Source organism: Callorhinus ursinus, unplaced genomic scaffold (genome assembly GCF_003265705.2).
Source record: "Callorhinus ursinus isolate GAN/ISIS: 27379988/994484 unplaced genomic scaffold, GSC_fseal_2.0 scaffold5, whole genome shotgun sequence".
Classification (NCBI taxonomy): domain Eukaryota; kingdom Metazoa; phylum Chordata; class Mammalia; order Carnivora; family Otariidae; genus Callorhinus; species Callorhinus ursinus.
This window is the reverse complement of record NW_027397067.1, coordinates 71,946,062-71,971,119: the sequence shown is the minus strand read 5'-3', so window position 1 is coordinate 71,971,119 and position 25,058 is coordinate 71,946,062. Positions and strand designations below refer to the sequence as shown.

The 25,058-nt window shown below is 48.6% G+C and overlaps 1 protein-coding gene and 1 pseudogene across 3 annotated transcripts in view; one reads left to right on the top strand and one right to left on the bottom strand.

Moving 5' to 3' along the window:
- Positions 1-3,079: 3,079 nt before the first annotated feature.
- On the bottom strand, positions 3,080-3,525 carry LOC112823044 (ubiquitin-conjugating enzyme E2 L3-like; annotated as a pseudogene).
- A 9,955-nt stretch (positions 3,526-13,480) lies between these two features.
- Positions 13,481-25,058, top strand: part of ASAP1 (ArfGAP with SH3 domain, ankyrin repeat and PH domain 1) — a 344,365-nt gene continuing 332,787 nt past the window's right edge. For 2 of the 3 annotated variants that reach the window (XM_073893210.1, XM_025871129.2), the window contains exon 1: positions 19,153-19,375. The gene's annotated coding sequence lies outside the window, so the exon portion shown is untranslated. Of the gene's footprint in view, positions 13,615-19,152; positions 19,376-25,058 lie in introns of those variants that run through there. The other variant, XM_025871128.2, reaches the window with a different exon arrangement.

The window sequence follows — 25,058 nt, the reverse complement described above, 5'->3', positions numbered from 1 at the left end:
CACCCATCACAATAGAAAGGAACTGTATCTGGAGTTTGTGGCTCTGGGGGGCTCTGGGACACATCAGAACAGGCAGGGGCTCTGTGTTTTTAGTGCCTGGTGCTAGGAGCAGTGGCAGGACCAGGCACCTGATGGGAGAGCTTTAAGGGCAGAGGACGGCCACAAGGGGCCTGGAGCAAACGAGCCTGTTTAGGGCTCCCAGGAGACCCCCTTGGGGGATCCCAGAAATAACTGGGTCAGATTCTATGGGGAAGGAAGGGAGATCCTGCCTGGGCAAGTGAGGACAACCGGCCTGCGACATCTGAGACTTGACTGCACAGGGGGTGAGAAGCAGAGAAGTTCCAGACACAGATTAATTAACTTTTAAAACAATTTAATGAAAAGCTATTTTAAAAACGTAACAGTACATGTCCATTCAGTGTGTAGTGCACACAGATACTTCAGATAGCCTGAAGTCTGAAGTACATTAGATTTCACCCCAGGCTGACATAGGAAGTGTGCTGGTTAAACAAGCCAACTTTGGGTTTATAGTTAAGTTGAAAGATGTAATGGATATCTGGATTTATATCAGGATTCAGCAAATTTGGGTCTACATCATGGAAATAATAATCCAGCTCTTCTCTGCACTGGTCAGATGCCACATGAAGAGTTTACTTCTAAGAGCCACGTTTTAGGAAGACATGAACAAATGTGAAGTCAGGCAAGGGCAACTGGGTGGAGGGAAGGATCCAGAAATCTGTTATCTGAGAAATTAAAGTTATGGAAACATTTGGGAAGGACCATCAGAGAGCTGTGTTTGAGTGTCAGAAGAGCGGCTGGATGGGAAAAGAGGCTGAGCTTGCCCTGTAATGTTCCAGAAGGTAGAATTTGAACCATAGAAAGGAAAGTTATAAGGGCAGAGATCTTGGCTCTATTTAAGAAAGAACTTTCTATCTGGTTGCTTCTTCCAAAGAGGCTGGCCTGAGCTGGGAGCTGAGTCCTTGGGCTTGTGTGAGGCAGGGTCCATTAGCTGTGGGAGGCTGGGACAGAGCCACCAAATCTGCCAGGGATAATAGTGCTGAGACCACAGGCACGAACGGAGAAGACAGGAGAGGAGCGAAGCCTCAGGAGCCAGACGGATAGACGGAGAGCAAGCAGTATTGGCCAAAGCTCAGCTGGTGGTCACCCATCGGTGGCTCAATGGAATATGTGCAGAGCCATCATCTTAAAGAGTCCATGTTATAATAGAGTCAGTCTCTGGCAAAGCCAGCCTGTCAGGAAATATTCTGATCCTAGAGGTGTTCAACAAATGCTTGGTGACCATCCATACTTTCATGGGTTTTCAATTTGGTTCTTAAATTTTAATTGTGGTAAAATACACTTGACATCAAATGTACCATCTTCAATGTTCTTACACTGCACCATTTTTAGTTGACATTTCAGTGGTATTAAGGACATTCCCATTGTCGGACAGCCATCCCCACCATCCATCTCTAGAACTTTTCTCCTCTTGAAAAATTGAAACTCTGTCGCCATGAAACACCAACTCCCCATTCCTCCTCCCCCCAGCCTCTGGCCACTACCATTTTACTTTGTGTCTCAGTGAATTTGACTGTTCAGAGTACCTCACATAAGTGGACTCATACAGTATTCGTCTCTCGGTGGCTGGCTCATTTCATTCAGCATAACGTCCACAAGGTTCATCCATGTTGGAACATATGGCAGAATTTCCCTCCTTTTGAATAATGTATGTACATACCACATTTTGTTTATCCATTCATCCATCAATAAACACTTGGATCAGTTGGATTGGGTCAATTTTATAGCAGGCCCTCGGGTAGGCACTGAAGTCAATATGGTAACTGATCACACGGTTGCCTTAGGAGAGGGAGAAAGGGCTGGGGCAGGGGAGTGAGAACGTGGCAGATATGTAAGCTGATTTTAATAATACCCTTTGAATAATAACATCATAAAAAGTCTGTGTAGGATACAGGGGGTACACAGTAAAAGGAGACATGAGTTCTGGGGGTGGTACAAAGGGAGAGGAGAGATTATTTCTTAAAGAGGCCATGTCTGAGCTGATGAGATCAATAATGCTAGAGAACCTTTCTTGAAAAGCTTGTGTCTAGACAACTTGCAGACAGCAGCTCCCAAAAAGCTGGATCAGTCGCAGCTAACTCCTTGGGACAGCTTTTAAATAATATTGATCCCAGTTCCCAAGCCCAGAAACTCTCGTTTGGTGAATCTAGGGTGGAGGGCAGGAGTTTGCATCTTAAACAGCCCCTCTTGGTGATTTTGATGTGTCAGTAGGCGTAGCAAGCATTGGGGAAGCATTAAAGGTTATAAGGTTAGGTTTGCACTTTTTTTTTTTTTTTAAGAGAGAGAGTGCGCCTGAGGCTGGGGGGGGTGGGGGGGGTGCACAGAAGGAGAGAGAGAATCTTAAGCAGACTCTATTTTCAGTGTGGAGCCTGACATGAGGCTCGACCCCATGACCCTGAGATCATGACCTGAGCCAGAACCAAGAGTCAGATGTTTAACTGACTGAGCCACCCAGGTGCCCCTTTTACTTGTGTGTTTTTGTTTTTGTTTCTGTTTTTTTTGGTTTGCATTTTAGATAAACCTCTCTGACCTCACTGTGGAGGGGGCAAGGACAAGGAGTCAAAAGAACCCAAGGTAGAGAAACTAGTTCCAGACCATCGTACAATATTCCATGGAATAGAGATGCCGAAGCTGGGCCTTTATGATGTGTGCACACCTACTTGGTATGTACCTACTATTTGTTACTATCTGTTACCCAGACTAGACTGAAAATCCCTTCCACTTCTAAGATTCTATATCTTACTGACAATTTATCTATCTAAGAATATATATATTCTTAAATATATATGTATATATTTAAGAACATCTTAAATTTTTAATCGTTTCTTTACAGGTTCCATAGACCACTTTTGACTAAGAAAACTGTAGAAAGTTAGTAACTGCCGCAAGCAGATGCCAGGCCGCGGCACATGTCAATTTTCCAGAGTCCTGCTTTGCGAGGTGTCTGAATGCACTGCTCCGGGTCTCGGTTCACACTCGCTGGAATCAGTCACGGCAGAGTTTAGTCCACAGGTTGCTTCTCGCTGGATTTCTTTGTAAACTCTTCAGCATTCTTACAGAATTTTTTATGGTCCTTAGAGTGTTCTTCAGCTAGGTAGGCCCAAAGTGGGTGCTCGGGCGGGGTGTCGTTCGTGCTTTGAGGGACTGGATTACTTGGTTGGTTTGGGTTGCTGGCTTCCAGTTTTCAGCACTAATTACCGGCAGACAGATCTGCCCCTTTTTATCCATGTTCAGGTGATAGATCTTCGTTTTAAATGAGATCTTTGGTGGTTTGAATGGGTACTCTGCTGGAAAGTTGATTTCGATTCTGAAGGCCCCCTTATATGGAGGGTTCTCAGGAACAAGCCCTCACCAAGTCAATAAATTACCTTCATCAACCTGGAAGTTTTTCATTCCACATTTGTGGATTTCTTTAAGCTCCTTCATCAGCCTCCTGCTGGCCACCATTTGGATCTGGTGCTGCTGTTTTCCCATATATATGTATATATACATATATATATATAATTTATTTATTTGAGAGAGAGAGAGAGAGAGAAAGAGAGCATGAGCAGTGAGGAGGGGGAGAGGGAGAAGCAGGCTCCCCACTGAGCAGAAAGCCCAATTCGGGACTCAATCCCAGGACCCCGAGATCATGACCTGAGCTGAAGGCAGACGATTAACTGGCTGCACCACCCAGGCGCCCCCCCCACCCCCCATTGATTATATTTAAAGATGCTTTGATCAGTAGAATGTGGCAGAAAGGAGGTTGTTTGAGTTCTGAGCCTCGGTTGTAAAAGGCTTTGCAAGCTTCCTCTCTTGCTCATCCCAGAACCTTGCTGCTATGTCAACAAACCCGGACCAACCTGCCAGACAAGGTATAACTACACAAAACAGAGATAAGCTATTTTGGCTGAACTGGGAGATGACCACAAGTACATGAGTGAACCCAGCCAAGAACAGAGGGAAACCGCCTGGCTGATTTTAGCCAAATTGCCAATCTACAGAATTAAGGGCCAAATGGTCTGATCAATGTTTAAGCCACTAAGTTTCGGGGTGCTCTGTTATGCAGCAAAAAGTAACTAATATACTCCCTTTGGCCCTAGGGCCTTTACATATGCTGTTCTCTTTGCTTAAAACACTCCCCTCTTGGCCTAGTTAACTTTTTTTTTTTAAAGATTTTGTTTATTTGTCAGAGCACAAGCAGGGGGAACGGCAGGCTCCCCACGGAGCAAGGAGCCCGATGTGGGACTTGGTCCCAGGACTCTGGGATCATGACCTGAGCCAAAGGCAGACACTTAACCAACTGAGCCTCCCAGGTGCCCCTGCCTAGTTAACTCTTATTCATCACTGATCAGAAGAGTTTTCTCTGATCTGGATTAGCTTAAATCCCTCCACTTTAGGTTCACGTTGCATTTTACACCCCTCTACTGCAATAGTTGTAATCTTATATTTCTCTGTGTGTATTATTTGAATTATAGTCTTTCTTTCTCCAAGGCTAGACTATAAGCTTCATGAGTCCAGGAACAGCATCTGTTTTGCTCACCAGTACATTCTAGCACCTAGTACAGTCCCCAGCACATAGTAGGTGCTCACAGAGCATTGGTTGAACAAAAGATTATGTTACAGCCCTGGAGGACACAAGCCTTTGGGGGTTCTTCTTTAAAATAGCCCTCACACCAGTCCTCTCCTCCCACTCTCAGGGGAATTAACTGCATGAGAATGTGCTTTGTAATTTTTAAAGGGCTGTACAATTGTTAGTTCTTAATTGTTAGTGTTATTATTCTGGGGGTGCAACAGCTGGCTTTGGGGGAATCCTTTCTTTCTCATTCCCCTCAAACGGCCCCAGGCAGTTTCCTAGCAGCTATGATTGCCGCTAGATAAGCAATTTACAGGCTGAAAATCTTGCTTAGAGTTAAAACTTGGGTGTGTAAATATCTCCGTTGCTGTGCCCTAGCAAATAAGCTCCAGGCTGGTTAATTGCAGAACTTGGTGGTAATGATACCAATGCTGAGTTCAATTAAGGACTATTTACAAAACCACGGGGAGGATTTTCCACTTTTTCTGAAACAGTAGGCACGGACTAAAGGGACCTGCTATTTTACAGTATAAATCTATGGCTCGGATACACCATAAAATCCTTAGATATGTAGTCTGCAAACTCCATGACCTACTTGGATCCCCAGAGCTCAGTTTGCAACAAGAGAGCATGAAGTTAACAGTTGAATTGCTCAAAGATAGACCCTCTGTGTGCAACTTTTCTGAGCCTCAGTTTCTTCATCTGTAAAATGTACAGTATTAATAGTCTGACCTCATAAGTTTATTTTGAGATTACATGAGATGATCATTAGAAAGTGCCATTAGAATCATTAGAACTCTATGCCAGTGCCAGGCATAGGGAAAGCACTCGACACACTTTAGCTACTGCTTATTATCATTGATACTGTTCCTAATACACATAGTTGCTTCCACTCGGCACAGTGTACCAGCTTGAGAAGCCTGCCCCGAAATCCTCCTTGCCCAGCTTTGCTTACTCAGGAAGTGAGCAGGTTTTCTCACACAGCTAAAGAGGGGTGCTGTTTCATCAAGCGTGCAGGCATTCATTCATGAGATGTGCGTTAAGTGCACACTGTACGCTCCCGCTCTGATAGGTTCTAGCTGTACAGAGGCGAATAAGAGAGTCCCTGCTGTTGGCCTGCAGGGGAGAGATTCAGTGGGTGGCAGTGAAGACTCCACCAGCATTGATCCCTGGATGTTATGGGAACACAGATGAGAGGCCGACCCATCCCAAAAGGTTAGGGAAGGCTTGCTCTGGGCTACCTGGGGTTCCCAAGAGGAGTAGAGGGTGAAGCCCTTATTAATTTCACACAAAACAGAAGAGAACCTTACTTCCATAAGAGATTGCCGCAATGACCCATTTGTCTGACCCTTTTATCACAAAGCTCCATTATAGCTAGAAATGGAGCTTTTAAAATTAATAACCTAACGATGGAAAGCATTTTCCCTGATGCTTAGCATCTCTAGAGGAAATGCCATTGGATGTTCATCTTACAGGACCCCTTCAAGTTTAGCTTTTGCAAAGAGGGTGGGTTTTTTTGTTGTTTGTTTTAACAGTGTGATAATAAAGACCTCATTGCCTCTCACAGTCTTGTGACCTGGGCTCAAGCACTAGCTCTGGGATTGACAATGACTAGATACAGTATGGTGACCAGGTTTTCAGGGAGAAACACCTCTCTGGGCATTGAAATCTGGATTCTGTCCCTGACCATTCTGTCCAGGCATATGCGGCCCTGCTCCATTACAACTTCTCTGTGAATTGGTGAGTGTAACCTGGGAAGGCATGACAGGTATTTCCAACTCAGGGGGACAATCACCGCTCGCCACATCCTTCTATCTGCCCTTCTCCCCTGGCTACTTCTCTTGTTCCTCCAGCTGGAAAAACAAAAATCCCCCCTGGACTCCCCTTAAGCTTCAAGTTACTATTCCATCTCTTTCCTTCATGACTCAGTAGCTTGAAAAATCAATTTTAAAATGTCAATACCACACTATAGAAATAAAACCCTGAATATTTATTATGTTCAAGTACTTTTATGTGGCTTAATTCATTTCATCCTAACACTTTATGATATGTGTACTTTCATTATCCCCATTTTGTAGGACACTGATGCTTAACATTTGAACTTGCTAGGCAAAATCACAGGGCTGGTGGGTGAGTGAGAACTGAAACCCAGGCTACGGGGGTGCCTGGGTGGCTCAGTCAGTTAAGCATCCAACTCTTGGTCTCAGCTCAGGTCATAATCTCAGGTTCTTGGGATTGAGCCCCTGCATCGGGCTCCATGTTCAGTGTGGAGTCTACTTGAGATTCTCTCTCCCTCTCCCTCTGCCCCTCCCACTTGTACTTGCTCTCTAATAAATAAATAAACCTTAAAAAAAAAAAAAAAAAGAAACCCAGGCTATGGACTACAATGCAGGTTCTTAAGCACCTGGCTTTGGGTACTTATGTGTGCTGAACCCACCTTCCATTCCTTCCTTCCCTGCTCTCCCCACTCCCCAGAATGTTTTCTTTTTTGCACCAAAGATCTCCAGGTGGCCCAAGTGTAATGGACAGTTATTAGGTTTTGGTGCCCAGTATCTATTTCCTCTTCCTAAAAGCATGTGGTTTCCTGTAGAGTTACCTCTTCCCCACTGGCTCTTGTCATGTGGGGTTGAAATCAGGAGACTTGCCTTTTCCTGGCTAAGGGACAGGGGAGTGAGGCAGGCTGGAATCTGAATCATAAGCAGCAAGGTCAAGAAAACTGGAAGAGTTTAGACTTTTGTTCAGTCCAGCTGAGCGTTTGCCAACAAATTTGGTAATCAAGATAAAAAAATATTTTAATGCAATATTTTGTAAAAGGAAAATTAATGCAAACATTCCAGGATGAATAAAATATCACACTTTTAAAGACAGGGTCAGTATGACTGAATTCCTTTCACCTTGGGATTCAGTATGGCCTGACACAGCACAGTTGGACATTCCCCCTTTTTGGGGGCCCTCCCAGCCTTTCCCCCAGCTCTTCACACCTGCCTCACACTCTCTGTTCCACTAACACCGATGGATGCCCACGGGTGTTGCGGCGCTACACCTGCTCTTTGGTTCTCTGCACGAAAGCCCTTTCTTCTTCCACCCTCTTTGCTGACGAACTCACCCTCCTTCACCTCCTCCTCTGAATGTCAGTTTCTTCATCCATAAAATGGGGATAATAAATAGTTCCTAAGCCATAACCTTGTTATGGGCATTAAATGAGTATTAATATGTACATGGCACCTGACTCCAGGGGAGCACTCAAAGTCCGCACCAACATCAGCATCATTCCACAAGATGGCATTCTGCTGACATGCCTCCCACCACCTGAAGGTCAAGGTTGCTGCTAGATGAAAAATTCCCACCTAGGGCGCCTGGGTGGCTCAGATGGTTAAGCGTCTGCCTTCAGCTCAGGTCATGATCCCGGAGTCCTGGGATCGGGTCCCGCATCGGGCTCCCTGCTCCTTGGGAGCCTGCTTCTCCCTCTGCCTCTCTCTCTGTCTCTCTCTCTCTCTCTGTCTCTCATGAATAAATAAATAAAATCTTTAAAAAAAAAACTTTAAAAAAAAAAAAAAAAGAAAAATTCCCACCTAGATCCCCATCTGCGTTTCTGACCACCCAAATCTCAGTTATAGACTCCTCCTTCTCCGCTGCTTAGTAAATTTTGGTGTCCTATGGGGTTCTTGTTCAAATCTCTCTTCTGTCTATGCTCTCCCCAGGCCATGTCATAGATGACCCCAGCTTGAAGTGTTTTCTCTTGTCTGTGATTCATCTGTGACACCCAGACCTTGAGGTCCAAATTTCCAGATGCTTAGTGGATGTCTCACCTGCATCTACACACCTCTATGAATATTACCAGTACAAACAGCAACAGAATGAAGGCTAACTAGTTACTCCACACGGAGCCAAGCACCTCACATGGATCACTTCATGTCATCCTCTCAAAAACTTCATTTGACAGAGGAAAAGCAAAACAAGAAAAAAACCCAAAACAACACAACAAAATAGAGGCCGAGGGAAGGGAAGAAAGTTGCTCAAGGTCACGAACCAGGGGAGTGGCGGAACCTGGATCGGAACCCTATCAATGTGACCTAACCATTGGGAACAGGGGTTTCTGCTGAAGAAGATTGTCCAATGTTGCACCTTTTAAGCGATATCCTGACATGAGGGAAAGATGATAGAGCAGTTGTTCTCAACTAGAGAACATTCTGCAATGTCTGGTGACATTTCTGTTGTCACAACTGGGGTGTTGCTATTGGCATCCAGAGGGGAGAGCCCAGGGATGCTGCTAACCATCCTGCAAAGCACAAGAAGCCCCCGCAACAAAGAATTACCAGGTCCAATATGCTAACACCAAGGATGAGAAATCCTGCATTCGAGAAGTCAGTATAAAGCAAGACTGTGAGAAGCTAGTAAAGAGTGTTAGCAGTTTAGGTGCTTTCTCACCAACTGCGCAGGTCCCTCTGCCTTCCCTCTTCCTACCACCCTCGAGCCCACTGCCTTCCCCAACCCAAGCGAAGCTGCAATCTCTTACCCACCACCCACACCGCCTTCCCAGCACAAAGCACAAACAGGAACTCATTATCTTCTACCTCAAGATGTTCCCATCCCATGCTCTTTATCATGGTTAAAAATACCACCCTCCTCCTCCGCCTCTGCCTCCTCACAGGTGAGTGCCATTGTCCCCCTGCGTGTGCTCACCACCACCCCCCCCCCCCCGTCTTCACCCATCAGTCATCAAATGGTGTCTCTGCTGGCTCCCCAAGTCCATCCTGCTCATCCTCTGCTTTGCCACTTGACTAACCTACTTTGGGTCAAAATAGTGTCTCACGCCATTTCTTTCCCCAGTTATGAGGCTGAAATCACTTTGTGTTCATCCACATTGGAATGAATTGTTTTCACCCAGAGCATGAATGTCATGAGGAATTAAACCAGGGGGCCTTAAGAGCCCACCTAACTCCTAGTCAAGGATTCCGGGATCAGCTCACCGAGGAACTTGAGTCTGTCTTTGTCTCCTGGACCTCTGCTCTGGTGGACAAGGTGGCTCCCCTCTGGTCCAGGCCTCGTCCCATCCCCCACCCCCCACCCATCCCTCCTCATCCTCGGCACCTGTTCCATCAGTGTGCCCGCCCTCCCTCTTCGCCCTCTCCCACTCTCCTGGGACCTTCCCATCAACCACAGATGCTCACTCGCCCACCCGTCTTTACAGAATCCTCCCCTCACCTCCCACTAGCTAGACAGCCTTGTGTCTGGAAAGAGTAGTCTACACTTGTTATCTCCCACGTGCTCCTCAACCCACTGCAATCTGGCTTCCAATCCCTCCACTCCATTGAAACAGCTCGGCAAAAATTATCAGTCTTCTAATTGTCAAATAAAATGCCTATCTGCATTCCAATCCTTGTCTGACTGAACTCTGGGGGCATTTGGGTGTTGGCCATTCCTGACTTTTAGAAGAAATTTCTTCCCTTACCCTTGGTTTTCCATCCACTTCCCTTCTAGGCTCCTTCCTCTCAGTCTTCTTTGTGAGCCCCTCTTCCTCTGCCTACGGTATCCCTCCGAGATCAATCCTCATCCCAGGATCTTCTCAGTCCACACATCTTGCTCGTGTGAACTCACCCACAGCTTGCACTCATAGCTTTAACCACCAGCAGCTGCAGTATAGGGCGGTGGTTAAGTGTCTGAACTCCAAATCTCCTCTGGGCACCGTTTGGCCTCGGGCCAGTTACAGAACACTCTTGTGCCTCAGTTTCCTCAACTGTAACATGGTGCAAAGCTTTTCAGTCTCATTGTTTTCCATGTCTGAACATGCACCGATTCCTCAGACCATGCTGAAGCTTGTAGTGTTATATTATGTGCCCATAGTCATGTTTCATTTTTGCTCAGGCACATCGGGGGTGCCGGGTGAATAAATCTGTGAATAAATGAATGAATGCAGTCCTGCCTTGGGTTCCCCCAGAAATAAACCTTGAGATAAGGAATTGGGTGCAGCTAGTTTATTTGGGAGGTGATTGATCCCAGGGAGAATGAATGAATGGGAGAGAGAGGAAGGAGACAAACGGCATAAAGAGTGACTTAACAGGAGGATTACTAATAGGGGCAAGTGGACCCAATTCCACTGGGGATCCCCTGAGGAACTATGCTGAAAATACGTTAACATGGTCTATGAACTAGGAAGTGGGCTCTCACCAGACACCAAACCTGTTCGGACGTATCTCAGACTTCCCAGTCTCCAAAACTGTGAGAAATGAATCTGTGTTGTTTGTAAGTCACCTTGTCTATGGTATTCTGTTATAGCAGTCCAAACTGACTACGACACCACCACCACCACCATCCCCGCCCCCACCCCATGCTGATTTAGGAAACTTCCCCACGCTCTCTACAGCCCAAGACACCCTGGGCATACCTCTGTGAGAGTCATCCTCTCCCTGCTTTCTAAATAGAACTTCCTGATCTGTCTTTCTTGGAGGGCAAGAATAGTTCATCTCTGCAGACCTAATGCCCAGAAGATTTTGAGCACATTACAGGCACTTACCAAATGACTTTTAATGAATTCAAGTTCACCTTGCTCAGGGCCCCACTCAGAGTAAGTGGTCAATAAATGTAGGCTCCTTTCCTTTCCCTCCAAGTCAAAGAGTTTGCCATCTGACTCGGGAGAGCACTCAACGAGCAAGCATATAATGTGATAAATACGTTCTTGAAATGAACAGAAGTGCTGGGGGAGCACAAAGGAGGGAGCAATTAACTGGGACTGTCCCAGTGAGACTGCAGTTACATCATCTGGCAGTCTTAATTACTTATAAGCTTTAACTTCCCAGCACCATTAATAGAGCCGTCTAGTGCTTCTTCCATTACCCTGGGCTTTCTCATTTGAGCGCCTCTCCACCAAAGCGGAAGATGCAGGGAGCTAAGGGACAGAGTCATCTGGTCACCGTAATCTTGTTTGTCCTTTTCATTCATCTGACATGATTTTGTTGAGGGTCTCCTATGGGCCAGCCTCTTCTTGGCCCTGGCATCCAGGAGTGATGGAGACAAGCAGCAGTCTGCTCTCATGCAGCTTACCCACGCAGGGGAGACAGATGATAAATAAGCAGCCAAACAGGATAAATTAGGTAGCGGTAGGGGCTCTGAAGCGGTGAAACAGGGCATGTGACGTGGGAGAGAGGTAGGGGTGGAAGTAGGTGCCAAAGACAAGTAGATCAAATGGCCGGGGAAAACCCCCTTTGAGGAGCTGACTTCTGAGCTGTGAGCTGAGTGCCAAGAACAGCCAAGTGGAGATTCTTCCAGGCAGAGGGAACAGCAGCTGCAAAGGGCCTGGGGCAGGACGCCGGACTTCTGGTGCCAAGCCTAGAGTTTGTCTCACTGCTTCTCACCACTGAAAAAGAGCTGCAGAAAAGAGACAAATTTGGGTCTAAAACTGATGTCTGGTCCTGACGTGGAGCAGAGGGGCTGATACCCAATTTTCCATCCACAGCAGGTTCATTTCAAGCTTCTGTTTTCACTCATTGGGCATGTTGTTCCCTCTTCAAAGTCTGACTGGGTTTCAAAGGAATTTGAAAGACTTAAGAGCAAAGCCACCAAGCTGCATCCTCCAGGTAGAAACCCCCAAATGTGGTATGTTTGTGGGAAACCACAGTGAATCATTCCCACTGGCTTGCCCAGTCCTCGCCTGAGTGTACAGAGATTTACTTTGCTTTTCTCAAACTTCCTGAAGCCTCTCCAGACTTTTAAAGAAATCCCCACAATGTCCTGACTTTTGGATTAAGAGCAAAATCCTAAGTTCCGTGAAGTTTGTGAGTTTCAGATGTCACCAGAAGGGGGTCTGCCATTGCCACTAACCTTTTCCTCTGCTGAGAGCAGTTTCTGAAATGCTGCAAAGAAAAATAATCACTTGGTGATTAAGAAGAAAATGAAATTCTAAGGCTTTGTAAGCTGGCACAGATACGCACAGCACACACCCCATGAGTTAAAAAACCTTCCTTCCTCAGATGTCTCTCATGGTACTAAGAACAATCATGGCTATCATTTATTTGAGCATTTACAATGTGTCAGTCCCTGTCTAAACATTTGGTTTCCAAATCAAACCTATAAGGGTAGCATTACCACCTCATTTCTCATTTGAGGAAACGAAGGCTCAGAGAAGTTCTGTGACTTACCCAAGATAACACAGCAAAAAAAAAGAAGGCGAAGTCCGGATTCCAACCGGCATCAGAGTCTGAAATCCAGACTATTACTGTCCCTCCTCTCCTGGACAGAGAAAATTCCTGCCCCTGCCATTGGACAAAAATGAGGAAATTACCAGCGGGGAAGCAGTGAAAGCGGGCAGTCAGGTAAAGTCATTTCTCTAACTGAAAACAGGGGACCGGTCTAGGAGATGGCAAGTTCATCCTCCGCATAACGGGAGAGGGCAAGTCCCTCTCCTGGTGTTGGGAGGGGTGGGGTGGGGGGGTTCCGAAAGGCGCCTGCCAAGGCCAAGGTTTTATCTGGGCACATCCCGGCCCTTCCACCTCTGGGCACCAAGCAAGCAGGGGCCGGCGGGGGCACGGGGCGTGCGGCCGAGCGGGAGGACGCCGAGCCCGGCCCGGCACGCCGCCGCCCGAGTCCGCCGCGTCCCCCCCGCCTGGTGCCGGCGGGCCAAGGGTTAAGCGAGGCGGGAGCCCCCGGCGCGGAGCGGCCGCGGGGCCGGGAATGCTTAGTCAGGATTCCGATTTCCTGTCGAAGTGTTGGGATTTCCTGCAGCCCGCGCCCGCCGCCGCCGCCGAGCGGGAGCGTCCGAGCCGCCCGCGCCGCCGCGGCCTCCTCCCCTTGGCACATGGTCGCCCGCCCCTTCCTGCGCCGCGCTCGGCTCCCGCGCCTTGCCGCCGCCGCCGCGCCAGTGCCGCCCGCCCTGCCGGCCGCTCCCGGCCGCCGCCCGCCCTCCGTCCTCAGGGCCGCCCGCGCCCGGCTGAGGGCTGCGGCGCGCGCGAGCCATGGAATAATGCCCAGCGGCCCGCCCGGTCCCGGTGAGTTGCGGGGCGCCCTGGGTCGTCCGCGCCCCCCTGCCCGGCCCCCCGCGCCCAGAGGCGCGGGGCGGGCTGCGGGCTGCGCCTCCCGGCGGGGCGCCCCGGGCGCGGGGAGGGCGCGGGCCGCCGGCTCGCGGGGGCCGCTCTGGGGGGCACCGACACGCGGCCGGCGGGCGAGCGGGGGGGGGGGGGCGGTGGTTCCGCGCGCCCTCCCGGGGAGGCGCCGGGCCCGCCGGTGGGACGCCCTCCCGGCATTGTCTGTCTGGGCGGCGGAGGAAAGTTCCCCGCCGTTCCTGGAAGGGCGGCCTGGCTCCGCGTTGCCCGTCCGCGGCCCCGCGCCCTGGCTTGGACACCGCGCTGCCAGGCAGGCCCCAGGCCACTTGCTTTTAAAGCAAGTGAGACGAAATGAAAGGTGGGTGTGTGTTGGGGGGGGGGGGAAGATTCCCAGTCGGGGCTTGGGGTTTGCTCACGGGAAGACTGGGAAGGAGCTTGTGTTTTTCCCGCTTGTACCATATTGGGACCTGCTGCATTTTTTGAGAGCGACGAGAAGTTTAAAAGAAAAAAGAAACTCGCTGGCGTCTGGTATCCTGCGGTTTTCATAGGACCTGAGAGTTCTCGGGCATTCCTAGAGCGGTTTCCTTTAATAATTGATTCTTCCACTAGCGCAGGGGGATGGATAGCCGACTTCAGACCATCCCGTTGTCGACGGGAGCTCAGGTTTACCTGCACTGATCGGAAAGAACAAGAACTTTCTTCCACTCTTCCCGCAGACTCTATCAGGTTGTCTTGGCAAGATACTTGATTGTGGGATGACAGCGGGGCCAGAGTTGCTGAGTACTTGAGGCCAGTTTTATCTCTATTGAACCCTTTACCCCAAGGCCTTTCTGTTTTGCAATTGGTGGTCCACTGTTCAGCAAAAAGATGCAGGTCTTTTGGAAAACAGCAGATATCCACAGTTCAGAAAGAAAAAGGATATTCCATCACCACTGTTTCAACCCCTTGTTTTCAGGCATGCGAGGCTGGGAGCTAGCTTACACAAGGGGCATGGCCAGTCCTAAGACTCCCAGCGCAGTGCTCCTTTCATTATGGCAGTTTCTGTTCTGGCAGCATGAGACATTTGGAAATAGGTCTTATTTGCATTATAACCTTTGTTGTTTTCCTGTCTTCCCTTGTTCTGTCTTATCTATTACTGCTGCTATTTTTGAGATAAGTGGTTATCTCAAACTTGGTATTTTGAGAGAGTAAGTTAAAAAAAATTCCCTAACCCCTACTGTTCAGCCACCAAATGGATCTGAAACCTAAAATGGGTGGCTTCATTACATAGGGAATTACTTTTCTGTATCCCATTCTTGTGTGCAAAATAGAAACTTTCGTGAAAATAGAAAAAGGGTGGTGTCTTAGCACAAAATGTACCCTATGGTGTTCTCTGGACTTGATTTTCAGTCCTCCTGTATCTTGTGAGCTAAGCAGCCCGTCTATTTTTCTCCTGATGAGAGCTCCGAATGGCTGGTTTTTCATTTTTAGTATGTGATAATGTCGGAGAGAAAGGACTTGTTCACAGGCTTGCCATTTGGTGAAGGAAATTGAAATTCTCTCCACCTCTCACCAGCCACAGTGAGCCAGATTTTTGACATCAGTCAGAGCCTTGCAGGCCCAAAAATGAACGTGTGCATCCAAATGGGGCCCTCCCTCACCCATCGCGAGGACCCACCTCCCAGCTGGCATCTCCACGTGGCAACCCACGGGGCTGACGTCTAAAGGAAAAAGGGAACCCGTGTTACCTGGAACAGTGTGGTTCCTGCATTTTCCCTGTAGCTTCTCAGCTGTGTTTGACTGGGTCCTGCCACCCCATCCTCATTTTTCCCTTTCTTGTTTCCTCACACTTCTCTTCTAGTCGTTATATCCTGGCATGGGTTCGAAAAGAAGTCTTTCCTGTAGGATGCACAAATGATCCCCACATAAGCAGTAGTGGCAAGGACAGCTAACATTTGCTGAGCACTTGCTATATGTCCTAGGCATGTCACCTGCTAAGAAGTCCCAAGGAGGAGAGAGAACTCCTTTGGGAGCCTTGCCCAGGAAGGATGCCACTTTTCAGATTCATCTGGAATTGACTCATTCTTTCATTCATTCAGTACATGTTTGCTAAGTGGCTCCCCCGTGGGAGGTGCCAGTCCTGCAAAGATGAATAGGACCCTGTGTTCAAGGCCTTCTGTTTCCAGCCTCATCCTTCCATGTCAGTCAGTGTCACACTTGCTCTTTTGGTTAGTCAGTTCAACAAGCCCGTAGCGAGCACCTGCTCTGTGCTAGCACTGGGTAAAGTCCTGAGGATACAGTGCTGAGCAAGACAGGCCCGGGCCCGCCCTCAGGGAGCTTGCATTCCAGTGGAGGGCCTAGGCCAAACAGAGAAGCGGCAGAAAAGATGGTGATTTTTGTTAACCGAAATCATGACCAAAGCGAAGTGCGGTGGGGGTGGAAATGGGGGTGGTCCTAGTTTCGCTAGGGAAAGGCCTCTCTGAGACTGAAGACTTGAGAAGAAACTGGCTAGGCAGAGAGGTTGCAGGGAAGGGCATTCCAGGCAGAGGGATTAGAATGTGCAGCCTCCTGTGCGTGAAAGGGCTGGATGTATTCCTGGGAGTCAGGGAAGTTGGGGGGGGGTGGGTAAGGGGGTTGGGATGGGCGGAGTGTAAGGGAGAGATGGGGAGAACAGCAGAAGGTGAGGTTTCAGAGGGAGGCAGGTTCTAAGCCATGCTGGGGAGGTACCCCCACCCTCTCCCCGAAGTACAGAGAGAAAGTAGGACTGAGTTTGGGCTCCGGAGTGGGAGCGAATTGACATTTTTCAGAGGTTAGTTTTACTGCTTTATGAAGAGTTGATCACAGCAGAGTGGAAGCAGGGGGACCAGTTTTCTCAATCCAGAAAAGTTGGTGGTGGCTTAGACCAGTTGGGGCCGGAGGGAAATGGGTGTGAGCTGGTTAGAACCTGGAGATAGAACTGGTGAGATTTGGTGATGGATGAAATGGGGGTGAAGGCAGGGAGGGACTCGAGGATGACCCCTGGGTTCTGGCATGAACCGCTGGCTGTCATTTGGGAAGACAGGGAAGAATAAAGGCGGAACACGTTCTGGAGAGGATCAGGTTCCATATTGGCCGTGCTAATATGGTGGAGATCTCGGGCAGACATGAGGGCTCGAGACATCGGACCTCAGAGGGTCCCTCTGGACTAGAGACGCTAATGTGGAAATGATCAGGCTGTAGCTGAGCCACCAAAGTGCTGGCCAGCACATGCCCTACTGTTTCATTTCTCCGGGGGTCTGCTGATGCTCTTCCTCCTGACTGGGATGCTCTGCCTCTCTCTCAGTCTAACTCCTACTCATCTTTGAAAACATACCCATGTCTTTATCTCCTTGAGGATGCCTCCAGCTCCCCCCGACCCCCAGATCCCTGTGTCTCCTTTCATGATAGTATTCAATTGAAGTTATCTTTTTATAGTATCTTATGTTTATGAAAAACTTGATGCAAGCTCTGTCAATAGTAAGTGCTCAACAAACGCTGACTGCTATTATTATTATTATTGATGGGAGTGATGGAGAGGCATATAAATAAAAATTATATTGGTTAAGTATGATGATAAATGATGTATTAGTCTCCTCTTCCTGCTATAAGGACCATAAACTTAGTGGATTAAGCAACACAAATTTATTCTCTTACAGTGCTGGAGGTCAGAAGTCCAAAATGAGTCTCATTGGGCCAAAATCACCATGTTGGCAGGGCTCTGTTCTTTCTGGAGCCTCTAGGGAAGCTTCCCTCCAGAAGGAACAGGGAAGACTCAGAAGGCCCTAGGGAAGAATCTGTTTCCTTGCCTTTTCCAGCTTCTAGAGGCTTCCTACATATGTTGGCCCACGGTCTCCTTCCTCCCATCTTCAAGGCCAGCAATGTTCGTCTGCGTCCTTCTCATGCCACCATCTCTCTAGTGCTCCCTCCTGGCTCCCCGTTCCACTTTTAAGGATGCTTTTGAGTACATCAGGCCACCTGTATAATCTAGAATGTTTTCCCTATTTTAAGGTCCAGTGATTAGAAACTTTAATCCCATTTCCCCCCTTAATTCCCTGTTGCCACATACCCCATGTAAGCTGGTCCATTCACACGTCCTGGGGATTAGGATGTGGACATCTTTGGGGGCTGGTATGGGAAGGTATTATGAGAGTCCTGGGGTCAGGACTCATATCTTCACTGTCCTCTTGAATATTCATTCCTTCATGCAAGCTTTCCGCCTTGCCCAGCTTTACATGAGAATGCCTGGTTGAAGATTCATGTCATTGTGCTTTCTTTAGGCTGCAGGCCAAACTGTCCACTTCAACACAGGGACACTAATTTTTCTCTCCCTGCCTCAAGGATAATTTAAGTCCAACCCCCAGGAGGGCGCCTGGGTGGCTCAGTCGGTCAAGTGTCCAACTCTTGATTTCGGCTCAGGTCATGATCTCCGGCTTGTGAGACTGAGCCCCATGTTGGGCTCCGTGCTGGGTGTGAAGCCTGCTTAAGAGTCTCTCTCCCCCTCCCTCTGTCCCTCCCCCTGTTCCCGCTCTCAGTCTCTCTTTCTCTAAAAAAAAAAAAAAAATCCAACCCCCCCAAAGCCCTCTCCTCACCCACCTACCTTGTATCCACTCCCAGAAAGGGCTGGGAGGGGACCTGAGTGGCTCAGTCAGTTAAGTGTCTGCCTTCGGCTCAGGTCATGATCCCAGGGTCCTGGGATCGAGCCCTGCATCGGGCTCCCTGCTCAGAGGGAAGCCTGCTTCTCCCTTTCCCTCTCTCCCTGCTCATGCTCTCTGTCACTATTTCTCTCTCTCAAGTAAATAAATAAAATCTTTTAGAAAAAAGAAAGAAAGGGCTGAGGAGCATGAAGGGTTGGTACTCTCTTTTTGAGTCTGCTGTGGCCGATTTCCTGGCACAGTGTGAATCCCAGTGCTGTGCGTGCCTTTTATGCAGCTGAAACCTCAGTTCCAGCGCCACAGCTAGTGTCCCCAGCCTCTGCCAGCCCTGTTCCCAAAGCAGTCCACAAGCGCGCTCAGGAGGGAGCGTGTGGTTCTGTCAGGACAAATCCATCTAAACCACTAGGGGAAAAAGTAACTAGAGGGCCTGGCCTGGCAGTGTGCGGCAGGTGGCCCCATCTTCTGAGAGTCAGGGAAACACACCATGATGTGTTGTGAAGCCACAACGCAGTGAGGGGGTAATTAAGACCAGATTTCCAACATCCTCTGGGTTATTTGGAGAAAATGGGTCCTGCCCCGGATACTCCCCAGAAACAGCCGGCTTCCCCGAGACCTTCAGCGTTTTGGAGAGCCGCATGAACTCCGTTGGCCACTGGCATGCAGGGTTGCACTGAGGCAGAGGTCTCTTCCTGCCTGAGCTTTCCCTGCCAGCTTTGTCCGGCCCCATCCTTGGAAATGCCACAGACTAACTCATCTTGTAATATTTTTGGCATTTCCTCTTCCTTTACGGCTTTAAGTCAGGAAATGCGAAAGGCACAGAGTCAGAAAAACAGAAGAGCGATCGAGCTGTGTCTCGGGATCCCTCCTCTGGAGTCTGGTTACACTTGGGACAAAGAAGAGTGCGTGCCGTCCGCGCTTCCCCCAGATGTGGCGGGGGCTCTGGAGGACCACGCCGGGTGCAGATCCTCCTCCGTGGGCAGAGCAGGAAGGAGGAAGTCAAGACGACGCCTGCTGTGGCTTCTGGGGAATGGCTTGCATTTCCCTCATCAAGTCTAATTGTGAGTTTTGCGGCAGGCCTGCTGCCTTCACGGGACTCTGCCTGTGTGCAACACTACTGTGTGTGCGTTTGGTTGTAATTTTGTACCGAAATAATTATCTTTGCAAGTAGAAATGGAGAAAGAGGGCTCAAGTAAAAATCCATGATATATGCAACTTGCCCTCAAACGGTTCAGAAAAATGACAGATATTGTAAAAATTTAGCGCAAGTGAGGGGAAAGAGAAGGAAAAAGTCCATGGAATGAAATGTTCACTCTAGGTAAGCTCAGGCAGAGGGCTTATGGGGGCTCTTGGCACTATTCCTCATTCTTGAAACTATTTCCAAGCAAAAAGGCTTTTGCAGATGGGAGGGGGGAAAAGAATGCTCAACCATGCCTTTGTAATTGTGACCTTGACAGATACAGGGTGGCTCCAAAGCAGGGTCAGTGGACAGGAAACCAGAAGATTCTGAGGCCTGCTACTGACCCTGCCTTCCCTTCTGCTCTTGCACGTTGTGTACCCAACTGAGAGAATGTCAGAAAAGCACCCCTTGCAAGGATTCTGTGAACAGGAGCTTTACGACAGCCATCTTGTGTGGAAGCGTGTTTGTTCATGTGGTTGCCTCTCCCTCAGACTGAGCACCTCCACTCCTCGTGCCTGGCCCGAGCACATGGCCAGGCACTGACCAGGGAGTCTCAGTCAAGTGCCTCGGCTTTATTGTTCAGCAGTGTTGCCATGTTCGTTGAATTTTCTCATCATTGAGCTTTTATTTTCAATGACTCTACATTTTCCTTCTGGAAATTTTCGTTGGTTGGTTCTCTTTCAGATCATCCTGGCCTTTTGTCTTGCTCTTTCTTTAGGGTTTCTCTTCCTTACTTCATACCTTTGTTTTAAATGTACTGACATTCTCTTTCCAGTTGCCCCATTATGTTCATTCTAAAGGAGCCAGTTCGCATTTCCTGCAGACTTCCTGCCAAGGTGGCTCATACTCCTGAGTCTCACCTCTCCTGCATAGAAGTGTCTCTGCAGAGTGGTTTTATGCTTTAGTAGGGGCTCCAAGGGTTTCCTGGATCCGGACTAGTGGTAACTTTAGGGCCTGAGATGTTTAACATCAGGCTGAAGGTGTAGGTTTGGGCTCTATGCCCACAACTAGGGCTTTAACATTTGCACGGGAGCCTTTTCCCCCACCCAGACCCTGAGGCAGACACAGCGTTCTTGCCATTTCTCTGCACTGAAAGGAGGAAGGAGGAAGAGTTCAGGCCCTCTTTCAGAAGAGGCTGGGGTCCCTGTGGGGTCCCAGCTTTGTAGAGGGGTCTCAGCTCTCCAGTCCTTCTGTAGATGCCAAGCAGAGACCAGCCAGCCTCACATACTCAGTCTTCTTTTTCAGACTAGGAAGAGGAAGAACATTTACAAGTAGGTAAAAATTGCCGTTTTGAGAAAAGAAAACCAGAATCCCCATATCAGAACAGTAGCAACGAAAAGATTTAATTCAGATCAGCAAGCACTTACTGAGTACCTCTGTTTGCCCTGCAGAATGGGGTGGGGGCAAGTTGGGGCTGGGTCTTAAAATGCCTGTTCATCGTGGTAACCCCCAGCACAGAGCAGACTGCAAATGTTTAGGAAAAATGGAAGCAAGCAAGAAAGGAAATTAATGTGATTGAAGAAGACAGATACTAATGCAGAAGACAGAATACAATTGTGAAAAGTAGCACTGAATGGTGACTCAGAGTTCCGAGTTCTAGTCCAGGAACTGATACTGACTAGTTATGGGACCTTGATGAGCAGTCACTCCCCCCTTGGAATCACACTTTCTCATCTCTGTAAAGGTGGTAGCTCCTGGCCCAGTTACAGTGAGAGCAAGAGTGGGGAGGTGGGAGCTTCAGAGGGTGAAGCATTTTTCTTGTCTTCGAGGCCCATGGGGCAGTGTGTCCTCCAAGACCACCTTGCTTTGAAGGCTCCCTCTGCCTTGCCTCACGACCACTAGGGACACTGGGTTTTCCGGAGACGGGCAGCAAGCATTTCAAATCCTCAAAGCTTGTTCAAACTAAGGGGTCTTCGGTGTATGGTCAGTAGTTGGGCATTTGGGTGTTGGGCTGGCATGTGTCTCGTGCGATGTTCTTTCCCTTAGAAGCTCCCGCTGGGACCCTACGAATGAGGGCCGAGGTGCCCCTAAGAGATGCAGGATGGATTTGTGCATTGCACTGCCTTCATAACCTTTGACCCCCCTGTTCTCTGAGGCTACTCCTCTGGATGGTGGAACTCATGATCTCCCCAGGGTCTGTCCTTTGACCAGGTTCCTCTTTCGTGCCTCAGGTGATTTGGTGGGTGGAGGATAGGGGCATTTGTCATGATGCGATGTGAAAACCACTGGGCTTGGAATCAATAAGGATAGCTAATATTTCTTGTGCATTAACACATGTCAAGTGCTGTTCTAAGCCGTTTAACTATATAAGCTCATTTAATCCTCATAATAACCCAATAAAATAGGCACTGTTTTTTGTTGGGGGGGGCACTGTTTTTAATCCCCATTTTATACATGAGGAGACAGATACACAGACACTAACTTCTCCAAGGTCCTATAGCTCATGGGGAACAGGATTTTAAGCAAAGGGATCTGTGTTCATTGCCCACACTCTTGACCATGACGCAGTATTGCCTCTGAAGACTTGAGTTTGAATTTCATGCGCCAATTCCTCGTGTGGCCTTGGGAGAGTCTGCCCTTAGCCTTTCAGAGCTTTTAGGTTCCTCTTCTGTACATTTTGAAAAGTTTGCAGGTTTTAAAAAATGGTGTTGAATAAAACAATATGTATAGAAAGTGGCTTCGTGCTTGGCATATCATGGATACTAAAAGTGAGAGAGATTTTTTTTTAGGATTATTTATTTATTTGACAGAGAGAGAGAGAGTACCAACAGGGGGAGCGGCAGGCAGGGAGGGAGAAGCAGGCTCCCCGTGGAGCAGGGAGCCCGACGCGGGGCTCGATCCCAGGACCCCGAGATCATGACTCGAGCCGAAGGCAGACGCTCAACCGACTGAGCCACCCAGGCACCCCAAGAGTGAGGGAGTTCTAAATGGGATAAGAATTTTTGTTTACACGACCAGTAGAGGGAGGGCACATGAACGAACTAATTCCACTTGGAGTCTTGTCTTTGGTGCACAACTTTCCCTGCAAATCCTGCCCTGTGCTGAAGCACCTAGGACACAAGATGAGAAATCAAAGTTCACGTGCTAGAATTTCTCCTAGTTGATTGGGAGACAAAGATAAATGTTTATCATTTTGGACCATGTCTGTCCACACCATAGGAAAGTTACAAAGGAATCGCCCCAGATATGCAGAGGGAAGACAGTCGTCCCAGTGGGGCGAGGGGGGGGGGGGTCAGATAAAGCTCTGGGGAAGGAGGTGCCATCTGAGCTCACTCTTCAGGATGGGCAGGATTTCAGTTAATGGAGAGAGTCAGGAACGGTATTCAAGGCGGAGACTAGCCAGACTGAAGTCTTTGTGTTAAGAATGTGCTGGTTATTTTTTTGGAGGGCTAAGGAAAACATTTGTTCAAGGAAAAGGGTAAAGCTCAGTTAAAGTAAAGCAGCTTTTTTGGGGTTTCTCTATGGAATGCAGTCATCCCTGATACTCTCTATCCCCCTACTGTCACAGAACTCCTGATCTAGAAAAGCCAACTGCAGTGTTGTTTATAGACCTTCCCTTAATAGCCTTTTGCAAGTTTCCTCTCCCTAGGACAGTTACTTCCTCGGACCTAAAATAGAATTGTGGAAGGGTGGAGATGTGGGGTATTTGCAGATTATACTCTATTTTAATGGTTACACTTGGAGGTGAGTGGGTGAGAAGGTGTAGCAGACACTTGGTTGCTTATCCAACACCCTTTCCCCTTCCATGCTCCCAGAACATTAATCTTCAGAAGTTTACCTTCTAGGGGCTTTAGGGAGGTCAGTCCCAGCTCCAGGGATGAATCACTATGGTCCTGACCCCCCTGCCGGTGATTTGCTTAGGCATGGGCATGTGACACAGGTCTGGCTATGAAATAAGAAGAGAAATTTCTGGGGTTGGGGGGATGGAGAAAGATTTTTCTCCATCTTAAAAGGAGACATTTAGGGGCACCTGGGTAGCTCAGTCGTTAAGCGTCTGCCTTCAGCTCAGGTCATGATCCCAGCGTCCTGGGATCAAGCCCCACATCAGGCTCTCTGCTCCGCGGGAAGCCTGCTTCTCCCTCTCCCACTCCCCCTGCTTGTGTTCCTGCTCTCTCTCTCTCTGTCAAATAAATAAATAAAATCTTAAAAAAAAAAAAAAAGACATTTAGGAAGACAGAGCCTCTCCTGCTATGGGACATAGTGGGGTTGGCATGTGATACCTAGAGCGGTGGCAGCCATCTTGGGACCATGAGGGGGCCTTGCTTAGGGAGACCATGTTGAGCCTGTTCAGAACAGAAGGATGGAAGGAACAAGACACTGAAAACCCTAACTTTAGACTATTTTAGGGTTGAGTTTTCTGTTACTCGTAGCTCCAAAATTATTTGTATCAGTACACAATGGGATGGCCGCCTTACATAAGATCTAGATGATTTTTGGTCCATTATACCACCCTTCCCCCAACACACACTTACCCCTTGTGTGAAATACACCACCAAATCATATACTTTTATACCTTCACAGTCTTGCTATATTTTTCTGCCTGAACTGCCCTTTCGCTAACTTCTCCACCTACTCAAATTTTAAAAACTTAAAAAAAAAAAGTATGGTTCAAATGCACCTTCTCTGAGAAGCCTTTACCAGTCCTTCCTGTTGTAATTAGTTATTTTGTTCTTTGGGTACCTATAACATTTGTAGCCCCTCCCTCTCTCCCTCCCCCGCCTCGTTCTTTATTAAGTGCCTCCTGAGTAGCCAGCTGCAGTGTTGTACCCTAGCATCATCTTTCATGAACGGGGACAGGCATGCACAGAAACTTGTGAGCCAGTGTGTTTTGTGTGGTCATGCGGTAACACAAGGTATCACCAGGTGCTTCTAAAGAGGCACCTTGCAGGGAGGGGCAGAGAGGCCTTGTTACAGGATGTAATCCTTGAGTTGAATGTTAAATAATGCATGATTAGCTAGGACAGAGCAAAAAGAAAGGAAGGAAATTCTGGGTGTAGGGACCCACCGCAGCAAGAACGTGGATGGTAGAGACAGCCCAGGTTGTGCTAGGAGCTAAGTAACCCCATATGGCTGGAACCTAACGTCTGAGGTGGGATGCATTGGGGGCTGGAGGAGAAGGCAGGAGGAGCGACATCCAGAAGCTTTGACTTTATCCTGAGACCACGGAGGAAACTTAAAAGGTTTGAGGCAGGGGAGTCTTGTGACACTGTCCTTTAGAACGGGGATTCTGGCTGTGTTGCCTTGAGTGGACTGGGTGTGTAGGGCAAGGACTGGAAGCAGGGAGACCATTTTGGATGCTCCTGTAGGAGTCTGGGAGCGAGCCCAGGAGATGGAGGGGAAGGTGCATAGGCAGTTGGATGGGCTGGCCTGGGGACTGATGGGTGAGGGGCCCAGCGAGGAGGGGCTGCCATTGACGACACTGAGCTTTCTGGCTTGTTTGCGAGGCTGAGTCACGTCTGTGTCGCAAGCCTGCAACCTCCTCCAGCTCCTAGCCCTGCCGGTCTGTGCATCCCCTGGCGTGCTGGGTTCGGGCTGCAGTGGGAGTCGGAGGAGGAAGAAGTGAG